The sequence below is a fragment of the Bubalus bubalis genome, chromosome 6 (assembly GCF_019923935.1).
Source record: "Bubalus bubalis isolate 160015118507 breed Murrah chromosome 6, NDDB_SH_1, whole genome shotgun sequence".
Lineage (NCBI taxonomy): Eukaryota > Metazoa > Chordata > Mammalia > Artiodactyla > Bovidae > Bubalus > Bubalus bubalis.
In genome coordinates this window covers 80583759-80597831 of record NC_059162.1, presented here as the reverse complement: position 1 = coordinate 80597831, position 14073 = coordinate 80583759, and the positions used below count along the sequence as shown (strand labels likewise).

General features: G+C 37.4%; 1 protein-coding gene across 4 annotated transcripts in view; it reads left to right on the top strand.

Annotated features, from left to right (window-relative positions):
* CACHD1 (cache domain containing 1) overlaps positions 1-14073 on the top strand; it is a 236091-nt gene that overhangs the window by 94124 nt on the left and 127894 nt on the right. The gene's annotated exons all lie outside the window — the stretch shown is intronic.

The window sequence follows — 14073 nt, the reverse complement described above, 5'->3', positions numbered from 1 at the left end:
GGAAATTCCAAAACTCAGATTTTAAAATATTAGAAATGATTTCATCTGCTATAGGAAAAAGTACTCAGGCTTTGGAATCAGACAAACCCCAGGTCAAATTCTGGTTTTTCTACTTATTTCATGACTCTCAGGAAGAAATTTAGCCTTTTGAGCTACAGTTTCTTAATCTTGAAATAGGTGGAGATATATCCACTTGATGGGGTTGTGAGAATTAAATGAAATAATGTCCAGTTGACTGAGAATAAGTGAAATACGTTAGGTGGATGGCCTGATGTAGAAGCAGCTCAGTGAATGTTGGCTTCTTTTGTTCTTTTATTTTTCTTCCCTCTTGTTTTCTTCCATTGCTGCTTTTCTCCCATGTTCTCAATGCTCCGTGGCATCAAAAAGTTCTAAGGCCATATTCTATTCACTTTATTTATAGCTGGCTTCAAATGGACTGCTTCCTAAACTAAGACATAGTGTTGGTGAACTTGGTCATAAATAATTGATCTGTGCTTGAAAAAAAAGGGTGGTAAAGAGGTTTTAATTTCAGCTAATCCACCAACCTCATTACACCATAGGACTGCCAACTAGTAATTTGAAGCTAGATTGGAAACTTAAGTAAAACACAGGACCAAGCTGAAAACCAGAGTGTAACAGAGTGTTTCCATAGAATAAAAAATAACTATAGGAAAATACAAAATAATTTAAACTCCCTGAGTTGCTGCCTTTATCTTACTCGTGTTGACTCGATCGGAACTTCAAAAGTGCTATGCAGAAGGACTAAGTTTTCAAATGTCATTAAAGTTAAGTTATTTATAGGATACTTATTTATTTATAATAAATTACTGTAGTTTTATCTTGAAGTTCAGCATCTCCTGTTTATAGACATTTAAGACGTTTATTGGTTTCTGAAGGTTAAATTTAGACAACATGAGACATTAAACATGTACCCCTTTTCTTAGATTTAGATAATTTTAAAAACTAATGACCTGAAATTGTAGGGAATGTGGTGTGTTGTATCAAATCTTACCTTCATAATTCTGTCTTATTTTTATTCTGGCAAACCGGAAAGTGCTTTTGAAAGGGTTTTTCATGAAAAGGGTTTTTATAGGGGAAGGTTTCTACACAAAGCGTGTTCAAGGAGACTTATTGGGAGACTAAAAGCCATTTGATAATGTTTTAAAGAAACGGATCCAGGGATGTCAGTTTTGTTGCCTTTCTTTACAGATATGGGTTCTTCTTTTAGATGTATTTTCTTGGCCGAGGGGGATGCCACAGGGCACTTGGGATCTTAATTCCTGGACCAAAGATGGAACCTGTGCCCCCAGAATTGGAAGTGTGGAGTCTGAACCACTGTACCACCAATGAAGTCCCTCTTTAGCTGTTTTTAAACATGAAAGTTGTTTCATTTTCTTGAAGTGATGTCTTTGTTTTTTAAAATCTAGCTGTGAACAAGTTTGGAACTCTTCTATAATAATTTTCAAAAAATTATTAGCAACTTATTTAGTGCACTTATGGAAGTACAATGATTTCCATATATTATCACATTGGTTTTTCCATATAACCCTGAAGGAATGATGCTATCATTATTTTAGATGAGGTAGACAAAACTCCAAAAGATAGAATAAGTTAGCCACAGTCTCATGAATACTAAGTAAGAGAACTGGTTTTCAAAATAAGTTTGACACTAAGTTATACCATCTGTATTTTTATTTTAACAGAGTTTATGTTAAAATCTGTATTTTCTTACAAAACAGAAAGTGTTAGTTGCTCAGTCGTGTCTGGCTCTTTGTGATCCCATGGACCGTAGCCATGGAATTCTCCAGGCAAGAATACTGGAGTGGGTTGCCATTCCCTTCTGCAGGGGATCTTCCCAACCCAGGGATCGAACCCGAGTCTCCTGCATTGCAGGCGGATTCTTTACTACCTGAGCCACCAGATCAGATCAGTCGCTCAGTCGTGTCTGACTCTTTGCCACCGCATGAATTGCAGCACGCCAGGCCTCCCTGTCCATCACCAACTCCCAGAGTTCACCCAGACTCATGTCCATCGAGTAAGTGATGCCATCCAGCCATCTCATCCTCTGTCGTCCCATTCTCCTGCCCCCAATCCCTCCCAGCATCAGAGTCTTTTCCAATGAGTCAACTCTTCGAATGAGGTGGCCAAAGTACTGGAGTTTCAGCTTTAGCATCATTCCTTCCAAAGAAATCCCAGGGTTGATTTCCTTCAGAATGGACTGGTTGGATCTCCTTGCAGTCTAAGGGACTCTCAAGAGTCTTCTCCAACACCACAGTTCAAAAGCATCAATTCTTTGGCACTCAGCCTTCTTCACAGTCCAACTCTCACATCCATACATGACCACAGGAAAAACCATAGCCTTGACTAGACAAACCTTTGTTGGCAAAGTAATGTCTCTGCTTTTAAATATGCTATCTAGGTTGGTCATAACTTTCCTTCCAAGGAGTAAGCGTCTTTTAATTTCATGGTTGCAGTCACCATCTGTAGTGATTTTGGAGCCCCCCCAAATAACGTCTGACACTGTTTCCCCATCTATTTCCCATGAAGTGGTGGGACCGGATGCCATGATCTTCATTTTCTGAATGTTGAGCTTTAAGCCAACTTTTTCACTCTCCACTTTCACTTTCATCAAGAGGCTTTTTAGTTCCTCTTCACTTTCTGCCATAAGGGTGGTGTCATCTGCATATCTGAGGTTATTGATATTTGTCTACAAAACCGAAGACTTTGCTTAACTATCTTTAGTTGAAGAAGACAGATGAAGGAGAGTCATCACCTCATCATTTCTGTCTCCTCCCTTTTATTGTCAAAATTTCTTTCTTAAATATTGACCAGGAATATACTTTTTAACTTTTCTTTAATTTCTGCAGTCTCTCTAGAAGAACCTTGGACAAAATAGATCTTATGCCACTTTCACATCCAATATTTGGAGATAATTATCATGTCATTATCATTTAGCCTAAAACTGAAAATACCCAGGTCCTGAATAATTTTTTCTTCCATGACAAGGTTTCCAGACACTTTCAGTGAGTATCTGCTCTGCCTTCAATATTATGATTCTCTTGTGGCTTGAATTAGACTAGAGTTATCCTCATTCTAAATTGAGAGAACAGAGAACTCCTGACATCTACTTGACTTGATTAATAACTGCCTAGGAACTCAGGGCCCTGTGATCCTGGACAGTAGCCAGGATGAAATCTTTAGGGAAATGCTTACCTCTGTGTTTCCTATTCTGTCCTCCATCACAGTGACTCACACTTTCATACATGTTATCTCCTTGAAACTATAGAATAACTCTGTAAGGTACTGGGAGTTTAGCTATAACTAACCAAGTTCAGGAAGGTCAAGGAGCCTAGCTGTTAAGTAATTGAGCTGACTTTTTAAAAATTGTGAAATATATCAAACATGTAGAGTATATAAAACATGTATGAGTAGAATACAGAAATACTGGATTACAATGAACATCTCAACGTACAACCCATCTAAAGAAATAAAGCATTACCGGTACTTTAGAAAGCACCCATGTAACATCTCCCAGGTGACATCTCCCTTTCTTGCTCAAGGATAATTCTGTCCTGATTTTTTTGTCAGCCATACCTTTGCTTATTTGTGTTTAAAATATATATATATATATATATATATATGTCCCTAAATTCATTATTTGATTGTTTTTGTATATACATCTCAAGTATATTATGTTCACATATCTTGCTACTTTACAAGAGCATTATATGCCTTAAAATCACCTCTATTGATATATGTAACTAAGGAACATTTATTTTCAATTATAAGCATTCCATTAAATGCAGTTTATGTATCTGTTTTTCTTTTGATGATGTTTGGGTTGTGTCTAGTGTTGATTTATATTGTTGTTAGTCATATCTCCTGGTGCAAAATTTAAGTGGAATAATTCTTTGAGTTGCAGGAACATTATTATCCCTGACTTCTGCCAATTAAATGCTTTTCCAAGTAGCCTGGGTTGGGGGAGAGACTGGCTCAGGTGGAGAATTCCTTCTCTAAAGTAGAACTGCTGGGTACCAGAGTGTTCAATGTGATTGGATAATGCAAAACTGCTCCCACAGTGGTTACCATGGGTTACCTGTCTACAGACAGTGTACTGGAAACGTGCTGCTCTATACAATCTTCAGTACTTGGTATTATTGAGTTTTAATCTTTTGCCAGTTTGGAATGTTGAGATTTTATTTAATGAGTTTAATTTGTTTTATACTCTGATTACTAATGAGGTTAAAATGACTGTTTTCCACATTTATGGTTCATTTTTTGTGTGTTTATTATTGTGTCAAATGTCTGCTAATGTCCTTTGTCCATTTTTAAAATTGAGTTGTCTGTTTATTTTAGAAGTTTAAATATTCCACACTGTTCTAGATCAGGTCTATCCAAAAGAGACGTCTGTGGTGCTGGAGATGTTTCATACTGGTACTAGTTAAGCAGACACTAGCAGTGTGGCTGCTGAGCACTTGAAATGTAACAAAAACTACTGAGTAATTAAATTTAAGTTAAATAGTCACATGTGGCCAATGATTACCATATTAGATTTCCTTGAAGATTTATGTTTCATAAATATAAATGTTCTCCCAATGTGTGGCTTCTTTTCACTTTCTTTATGCTATCTTACATGGGATTATGATATTCAATTCTTACAATTAAGAATTGAAGTTTTAATGTTAATAGTCATTTTTTAAGTCAATTTTTCTTTTCTTTTTGGTCTCCAGTTATTGGGGTATTGTTAAATTCTACCCCAGAGACATAAAGACGTTCTCCTATCTTGTCTTCTAAAATTTTTGTCTTTCTCCTTTAAGACTTTTAGCCACCTGGAATTGCTTTTGATATTGGATATGAAGCAGGTATTCAATTTTTTTCCCACTGCCCCATGTGTATTGCCAAGTGGTCTTATACTATCTGTTGAGCAATTGTCCCTTTGTTTTTACTATTTGTTTTCAGCCATTAGTCAAATGTCCATGTATGTGTGAGTTTGATTTGGTTTCCTTTGGTGTATTTATCTATAATTGTGCCAGTACCACATATCTAGATGGCTAATGTCATGTTTCTTAGAATTTTAGATCATTTGCTCTTACATGTGAATTTTAGAAACAGTATTGGTATTACCATAAATCTATAGAGCAGTTTGGAGAGAATATCTTACTAATATGATTTGGTAAGCACAGTGTCTCTTAACTGTTGCTGTTCAGTTCCATGCATATATTTTATGTCTAATTTTTTTAAGCTATCGTATGAGTTCTAATGATTTATCTGTAGATTCCTCTGAGTTTTCTATGTAGATAATTTATTTTCTGTGTCCTCCTACAATGACCTCCAGAAAAGTATTGTATATTTGATAATTGTATATTGTGGCCACCTATAATATATATTATTTTTATTTAGGTGTATTCCTATTTTATCACTTCTTCCTTGATCTATTTAGTTATTTTAAAAGTATGTTCTAAAATTTCCAAATATCTGTAGAATCTTTCTATCAGTAATTTTCTAGCCATCCCTCTGTATTTCCTTGTTGTACTGAGAGCATAGAGCTCTTTGGGTTATAGTTCTATGCACTGTCTCCTATCATAATTCTCCACTTGGCCAAGCCCTGAGGTTTTGTCTCTTATGTGTCTGATGCCCCAAGTGATCATCAAACTGGAAGTTCCAGGTCTCCAGATTATGTATAATTCTCAGGATAAAAGCAGGTTCTGGCTCTGGCTTAGTTCCCAGATTTCTGCTCTCCTTACCCTCTTTGGGCCACTGAGTCTTTGTTCAGGGACTTCATGGTCCAAAGGTAGTTTCCACTTTTATTTAAGACACTAACCTGGTGGCTCAAATGGTAAAGAATCTGCCATCTCCAGCAGTGCAGGAGACCCAAGTTCAATCCCTGAGTGGGAAAGATCCCCTGGAGAAAGGAATGGCTACCCACTCCAATATTCTTGTCTGGAGAAGCCCATGGACGGAGGAGCCTGGTGGGCTATAGTCCATGGGGTCACAGAGAGTCAGACACCACTGAGCAACTTAACGCTTTCAGTTTCAGCCTCTTAACAATTGTAACAGCTCTTAACAATTATAACAGTTCAGCTGTTTCTAGGATTGGTTTAGTGAGCCAAAAACAGATTAGTTATTTGAAGTAGATTATTGACCTATGTCCTCTTAATTATAGCTCACAGTCTTTAGTTGGAAAGGAACCACTTTGCTATGCCTGCTTTCATATGTTTCATAGTATCTGGAATACTGACTTGCATTTTCTATCCATCGTTTCTCCTTTGGGGTAATGAAAACTGGAGCCCCATGGGTTCTTGCTCTCTCTCTTTACTATCAAATCTTATTGAGAGTTGGAGCTGACTTGTGCATACTATATAATTTGGCAGTAAAGCCGACCTGTTAATATCTTTCTGGTTAGGGGAGCAAAATAATTATAACTAATAAAAACCATTTTGTGATTCTTGACTCTTACCACAAAACTCTCTTTGGTATATAGACTTTTCTTTGCTTTTTCTCATTATTTCTTTTAAATTAACCTTTTGAGTGTGGTTCTAAATTGCCTAACAATGTGTTTTAAATTTTTAATTAGTTCATTATGTAGTTCATTTTGCTGCCAAAAAGCTATAGCAACAGCCTCGGGAAAATAAAAATCCCAGGCACACATTCTCATGTGGGTCACCTCCCATTGACTTCATTTTTGAATACTTTAAGAAATGAAGTTGTGTGAACACCTAAGGGCGTTATATCAAACTGAACCTGCATCAAGAAAAATAAATTTTCCATCAAGTGCTCTGTAAGATATCAAAATGTGCTCCATAAGACACAAAGCAGTGAAGAAAAAAACCAAAGGAGGAAAAGCTTCTTGGGCCACTTGATTGAATCACTTAAAAAACACTACTTTGGATATGTTTGAAGAGTTTGCTCTAGCTTTTTCTCAAGTGCTCAAGTAATTATTTATGTTAACAATTTGTTTTTAATGATATGGCAAACATTTTCATAATTATCACAGTATTTCATAAACTATTGATTTTTGGCAGCAGCTGATTTTAGAAGACCTCGGGATTCTTTTGAAATGAGCAAATTGTCAGGAGAACTGCATACTTAAAGAGGAGATGTACCTGACTTTGGACCAAGGGAACAGTCTGCCTGTCTCTTCTATGGTATTAGTTCTTCAGGATCACATACATGTGTGCTCAGTCACTTCAGTCATGCCCGACTCTTAGTGACCTCATGGACCGTAGCCCACCAGGCTCCTCTGTCCGTGGGATTTTCCTGGCAAGAACACTGGAGTGGGTTGCCATGGCCTGCTCTAGGGGATCTTCCTGACCCAAGGATGGAACCCATGTCTCTTGCATTGCAGGCAGATGATTTACCACTAAGCCTCTAGGGAACCCCAGGATCATATGCATTAACATACAAGCATGCTGTTCTATCTTAAACACAAATGCAAAAACCCCTTCTTTTGATTCCACCTTCCTCTCCAACTACTGTCCCATTTCTTTCTTCCCCTTTGAGGCACAGCCCCAACACAAGAGATGTCTCTACTCTGTAGATCCAGCTCTCCCTTTCTCTCTACAACCTTTTCTGGTCCCACCAATCCCAAAACACCACTATGTTGGAGGTCACTGGTAACCCCCACTTTGCTAAACCCAGGGCCTTCACTGTATTAATAATGAACAGTTAATCCCTTCCTTCTTCTTTCATAAACTTTCCTTATTTGGCCCTGCAGGATACTCCACTTGCCTTCTTGCTATTTCTTGGCACATTCCTGCCTGAGGGCCTTTGCACTGGTTCTGTTCCAACGTGTAATCCCCACTGGCCCTCGCTTCCTTCAAGTCCTTTCTCAAGAGGACTTGAGGAAGAGGACCTTCCAAAAGAGCTGAGCACCGTATTTATACTGCAGCCCACACTGCTCCCCAAACTCCTGATTTTCTTTTAGTTTTTCTTTTATCACTTATCACTTTTTGATTTTTAGGGTCCTGGATTTATAAAACTAGTTTGGAAATTCCACCTCTGTTACTTTTCAAAGAGTGTAGGTTTGGTGTTAACCCTTCCTTTGATGTTAGGTAGAATTCACCAGAGCACCATCTGGACCTGAAGTTAGTTTTTGGTCATCCAGATTCTTTAATAGCTCTAGGTTTAGGGGTTTTCTAGGGTTGGACTTTTTTTTCCCCTTCTTCAGATTTTCTCTCATTTTGTGTCAGTTTTTGGTGAGTTGAATTCCAGATTGACTTTTTTTTTTTTTTTTTATCTTTTTGCACTTTAGTAATGTCCCATGTGTACTGGACTCCATAGTTTCTGATGAGGACTCAGTGCAAGTTGTTATTACTCTGTATGCATTGTCATGGCCCCATTTCCCACCCCATGGCTACTTTTAAGACTTTTCTCTAATCTTTAGTTTTCAGTAATTTGACTATGGCTGCCTAGACATAGCCATCTTTATATTTATTCTGCTTGGTGTTTGTTGAGCAGTCTGAATCTGTAAATTTATATCTTTCATCAAACTTGGGGACTCTTTTGACCATTATATCTTCAAAGAGTTTCTCCATTATATGCTCTCCTTCTGGGTCTCCAATTATACATACATCAAATCTTTTAATATTTCACTGTAAGTTACTGAGATGATACCTCCTTCTATTATTATTTTAATTTTTCCCTCTCTGACCTTCAGATTAGATAATTTTTTAATTGATTTTTGAATTCATTCATATTATCTCCATTCTACTGTTGACCTCTCCAAATATATTTAAAATTTTTCAAATGTAAATTTTGTTGGTATTTTTTCTTTTTTAAATTATGAAAGCATGATAACACATTTACAGGAGACTTGGAAAATACAAAGCAAAGTTACGTTTAGTTCCACTATGATAATTTTTCTTATTAGACTAATTAAGATTTTTAGTTGGAGTTTCAATATCAAATTCTCAAAAATTAATAAAATGAATAGAAAAGTAGAAGGATATAGTACACCTGAAAAGCACTATGAACCAATTCAACATAATTAAGATTTATACAATAGTAGGATATAAATTGTATTCAAGTTCTCATAGACTGTAAGCCAAGAGACACTGGAACATATCCAAGGACATAAAATAAGGTACAAAAATTTCATGGTCTAAAGATTTTGAGATTATACAGAATCTATTCTCTTATCACTGTGGAATTATGTTAGAGATCAATGTCAAAAGATATTTTAAAATAACCTACATATTTTCAAGTGCATTGTGACATTTACCAAGAGAGATCTTTGACTTAGCTATTGAAAGCTTCAATGAAGTTAGAAGACTGAAAAAACACTGAGGGTGGTTACAGAGAAGAAAGCAATTAAATGAGAAGTTAATATCAAAATGAGAAATTAATAGCAAAGATACTTTAAAAACCTCACATTTTTGGAAATTAAGTGTCCATTTTTAAATTGTGGGTGTATCTAAGAAGCCATAATAAGGAAAATGGGAAAATATTTGTTAACAGAATAAAAATGAAGAGAATTTATCAAAATTTGTTGCATACAGCTGATGCTACTCAGTGCAACTAAATACAAGGTGAAATCCTGAGTAAGGTATGAAAACAAATAATGGATACTAACATAAATATTTGTGGAATTTGAATAAAATTTGTACTTTAGTTAATAATACTGTATCACATTGTTACTTTCCTGGTTTGTTTGCTTCATTTCTTACAACATGGTATTTCTTTATATTCTTAGGATTGGATTAGAAGTTTCAAGCCTATTCAAAAAAAATTTTTTTAATTAGTAAGACAATAAGCTTCCTAGATTGTCAGCAGTAATACTATATGCCAGAATAAAACAAACTATGTCAAAGTTTTAAGTGAATATACATTACAAATCTATTTTTCTATTCATACTTAGCCAAACAGATAGAATCAAAATGTCATAAATTTATTAGCTAGGCAAAATTTATATACTATATATATATATATATACACACACACACAAAGATTTTCTACTACACTTGACAAAGGCTTGAGAAAGAGCAATAAGAAAAAAGAGATGTGGAGATTGGAAAGCATAAAATAAATGAAGTGGGAGCACTGAATATGAAATAGAAAAAGTAAAGCAACTAGATAAAAGTAAAAGATCATCATATAACCCTGTTCTTTTGAAACATGGCTGCTCATTAGAATCACATCCTGAGCTTTGGAGGAAAAAGAAATAATACCTGGGCATTTGTATTTTTCAAAAAACTCCAAGTTGTGTGTGCATTTAGATTTTAAAAAGTGATTACAGGTTTTTCTATTAAATGGTAGTTTTAGTGATATAGAATTCTGGTATTTTCTGACCAATGATAAAATGGTATTAAACAAATAATACATAGTCACAATAGTGAAAGATGTGTATCAGTTTTCACAGTCAGCAGCCAGAAAAAATAAAAGATGATTAAATTGCAAGTCATAATGGAAACATGATTAACCTAACAATAAATAATTGCATACAATTTGGTGGGGAGGTTAACTAGAGTGACGTAGTAAGTAAAAACACATAAATGTGCATGTTCTCATCCCCCTCAAGCAGTCTGTGTCTTTTGGTTGCTGTATTTAATCCATTGACATTTAAGGTAATTATCAATATGTATGATCTTATTACTATTTTCTTAATGTTTTGGGTTTATTTTTTGTAGGTCTTTTCCTTGTCTTGTGTTTCCTGCCGAGAGAGGTTCCTTTTGCATTTGTTGTAAAGCTGATTTGGTGCTACTGAATTCTCTTAACTTTTGCTTATCTGTAAAGCTTTTGATTTCTCTGTCAAATCTGAATGAGAGTCTTTATGGGTAGAGGATTCTTAGTTGTAGCTTATTCCTTTTAATCACTTTAAATATGTTTGTGCCATTCCCTTCTGGCTTGCAGAGTTTCTGTTGAGAAATCAGCTGATAACCTTATGGGAATTCCCTTGTGTTTTTTCATTTTTCCCTTGTTACTTTCAATATTTCGTTTGTGTCCAATTTTTGTCAGTTTGATTACTATGTGTCTCAGTGTGTTTTCCTTGATTTTTATTCTGCCTGGGATTCTGTACTTCCTGGACTTGATTGACTATTTCCTTTACTATGTGAGGCAGTATTTTCTCAGGTCCTTTCTATCTCTCTTCTGCTTCTGGGACCCCTATAAAGTGAACGGTGATGTGTTTAATGTTGTCCCAGAGGTCTCTTAGGCTGTCTTCTTTTTTTCTTCCATTCTCTTTTCTGTATTCTGTCTTGTAGCGTTGATTTCCACTATTCTATCTTCCAGGTCACTTATCCATTCTTCTGCTTCATTATTCTGCCACTGATTTCCTTCTAGTGTATTGTTCATCTGTTTGTTTGTTCTTTAATTCTTCTAGGTCTTTGGTAAACACTTCTTGCATCTTCTTCATTCTTTTTCTGAGATCTTGGATCATCTTCACTGTCTTTATTCTGAATTCTTTTCCTGGAAGGTTGCCAATTTCCACTTCATTTAGTTGGTTTTCTAGGGTTTTATCTTGTCCCTTCATTTGGGTCATAACCCTCTTGCCTTTTCATTTTGATTAACTTTCTTTGATATAGCTTTCATTCTAGCTTGGCAGCAGGATTGTGGCTCTTCTTGCTTCTTCTGTCTGCCCTCTGGTGGATGAGGCCTAAGAGGCTTGTACACGCTTCCTGATGGGAGGCACTTGTGGTGGGAAAAACTGGGTCTTGCTTTGGTGGGCAGGGCCACACACTCAGTAAAACTCTTAACTGTCTGCTGATTGCTTGGGCTGTGCTCCCTCCCTGTTAATTATTTTGCCTGAGGGAACCCAATCATTGCCTTGGAGAAGGCAATGGCACCCGACTCCAGTACTCTTGCCTGGCAAATCCCATGGATGGAGGAGCCTGGTAGGCTGCAGTCCATGGGGTTGCTAAGAGTCGGACGTGACTGAGCAACTTCACTTTCACTTTTCACTTTCATGTATTGGAGAAGGAAATGGCAACCCACCCCAGTGTTCTTGCCTGGAGAATCTCAGGGACGGGGGAGCCTGGTGGGCTGCTGTCTATGGGGTCGCACAGAGTCGGACACGACTGAAGCGACTTAACAGCAGCAACCCAATCTGGAGTCTACAGGCTCTCAGTTCAGTTTAGTCGCTCAGTTGTGTCCAACTTTTTGCAACCCAATGGACTGCAACACACCAGGCTTCCCTGTCCATTACAACTGCTGTACCTTGCTCAAACTCCAGTCTATCAAGTTGGTAATGTTATCCAACCATCTCTATGGTAGAGCTTATAGGCTCTATGGTAGGGCTAATAGCAACTTCCAAGAAGGCTTACACCAAGGGGCTCCTCCTGGGAAATACCCCAACCCACGCCTCCACAAAAGGCCCTCCAACACTAGCAGGTAGGTCTGGTTCCATCTCTATGGGGTCACTGCTCCTTTCCCCTGGGTCTTAGTATGAGCACGATTTTGTTTGTGCCCTCCAAGAGTGGAGTTTCTGTTTATCCCAGTCCTGTGGAAGTCCTGTAATCAAATCATGCTGGCCTTCAAAGTCAGAATCTCTGGGGATTCCCAGCCCCTGTGCTGGATCCCCAGGCTGGGTAGCTGGGGCTCAGAACCTTCACAACAGTGTGAGAACTTCTTTGGTATTATTGTTCTCCAGTTTGTTGGTTGCCCACTTGGCAACTTCTGCTTTGTGCTTCCCTGATAATTCAGTTGGTAAAGAATCCACCTGCAATGCAGGAGACCCCAGTTTGATTCCTAGGTCGGGAAGATCTGCTGGAGAAGGGATAGGCTGTCCACTCCAGTGTTCTTGGGCTTCCCTTGTGGCTCGGCTGGAAAGAATCCACCTGCAATGTGGGAGACCTGGGTTTGATCCCTGGGTTGGGAAAAGCCCCTGGAGAAGGGAAAGGCTACCCACTCCAGTATTTTGGCGTGGAGAATTCCATGGACTGTATAGTCCATGGGGTTGCAAAGCGTCGGACATGACTGAGCAACTTTCACTTTCACTTTCTTTCCTTTGTATTTGGACATGGGGTATTGTTTTTTGGTGAATTCCAGTATCCTCCTGTGGAAGGTTGTTCAACAGCTAATTGTGATTTTGAATTCTTCCTGGAGGAGATGCAGGTCCTTCTACTCAGCCATATTTAAGCTCCAAAAAATTTTCAGGTATACTTTTCAGCTCTAAGATTTCCATTTGCTTCTTTTTAATAGAAGTTGTTTTCCTCTACTGAGACTTTTCTCTTTTCACTCATTGCAAGAACAATTTTCCTTTGAATTCTTGAGCGTAGTTATAATGCTGTGCTTAGTCACTGAATTCTGTCAGACTCTTTGTGACTCCATGTACTGTAGTCTGCCAGGCTCCTCTGTCCATGGGGATTCTCCAGGCAAAAATACTGGAGTGGGTTGCCATGCCCTCTCCAGGGGATCTTCCAGGGATTGAACCCAGGTCTCCTGCATTGCAGGCGGTTTCTTTACCAGCTGAGCCACAAGGAAAGCCAAAGAATACTGGAATGGGTAGCCTATCCTTTCTCCAGGGGATCCTTCCAACCCAGGAATCGAACCGGAGTCACATGCATTGCAGGTGGATTCTTTACCAGCTGAGCTGCCAGGGAAGTCATTGTTGAATCCTGCCTGCTCATTCATCTTCAAATGTCTGAAGTTAATCTCTGTGATTGTCTTCTTTTGAGAATTGGTCACATCACACTTTGCTTTTCCTTTATATATCAAAAAATTGGGTTCTGCTCTGGAGATTGTGGGAAAAAAAAATCTGGATTCTATTATATTCCAGTGAGGAGTGTTGAATTTGTTTGTTTTATCTGGTAATTAACTTGGATATAAACTACTAATTTGTCTCTTTGATAACAGCTCAAATTTAAGCTCAAGTGTTTATCTTTATATGTAGCCTACCTCATACATGTATAGTATAGAATCTAAGAATTTTTCTGCCCCCAAACATATTTCAAACACTTGAGCATTTAAAACACATTATAGTACAAATATAGTTTTTATTAATATTAATTATTTTTATGAATTGTTATTTGACACTGATTCTGCCTGAATGATTTGAAGTTTAAGGTTTCATCCCACCAAATACATCACTGAGACATACTAAAGGAGAAGCATATTGGTTTTATTTATTTATTTATTTTT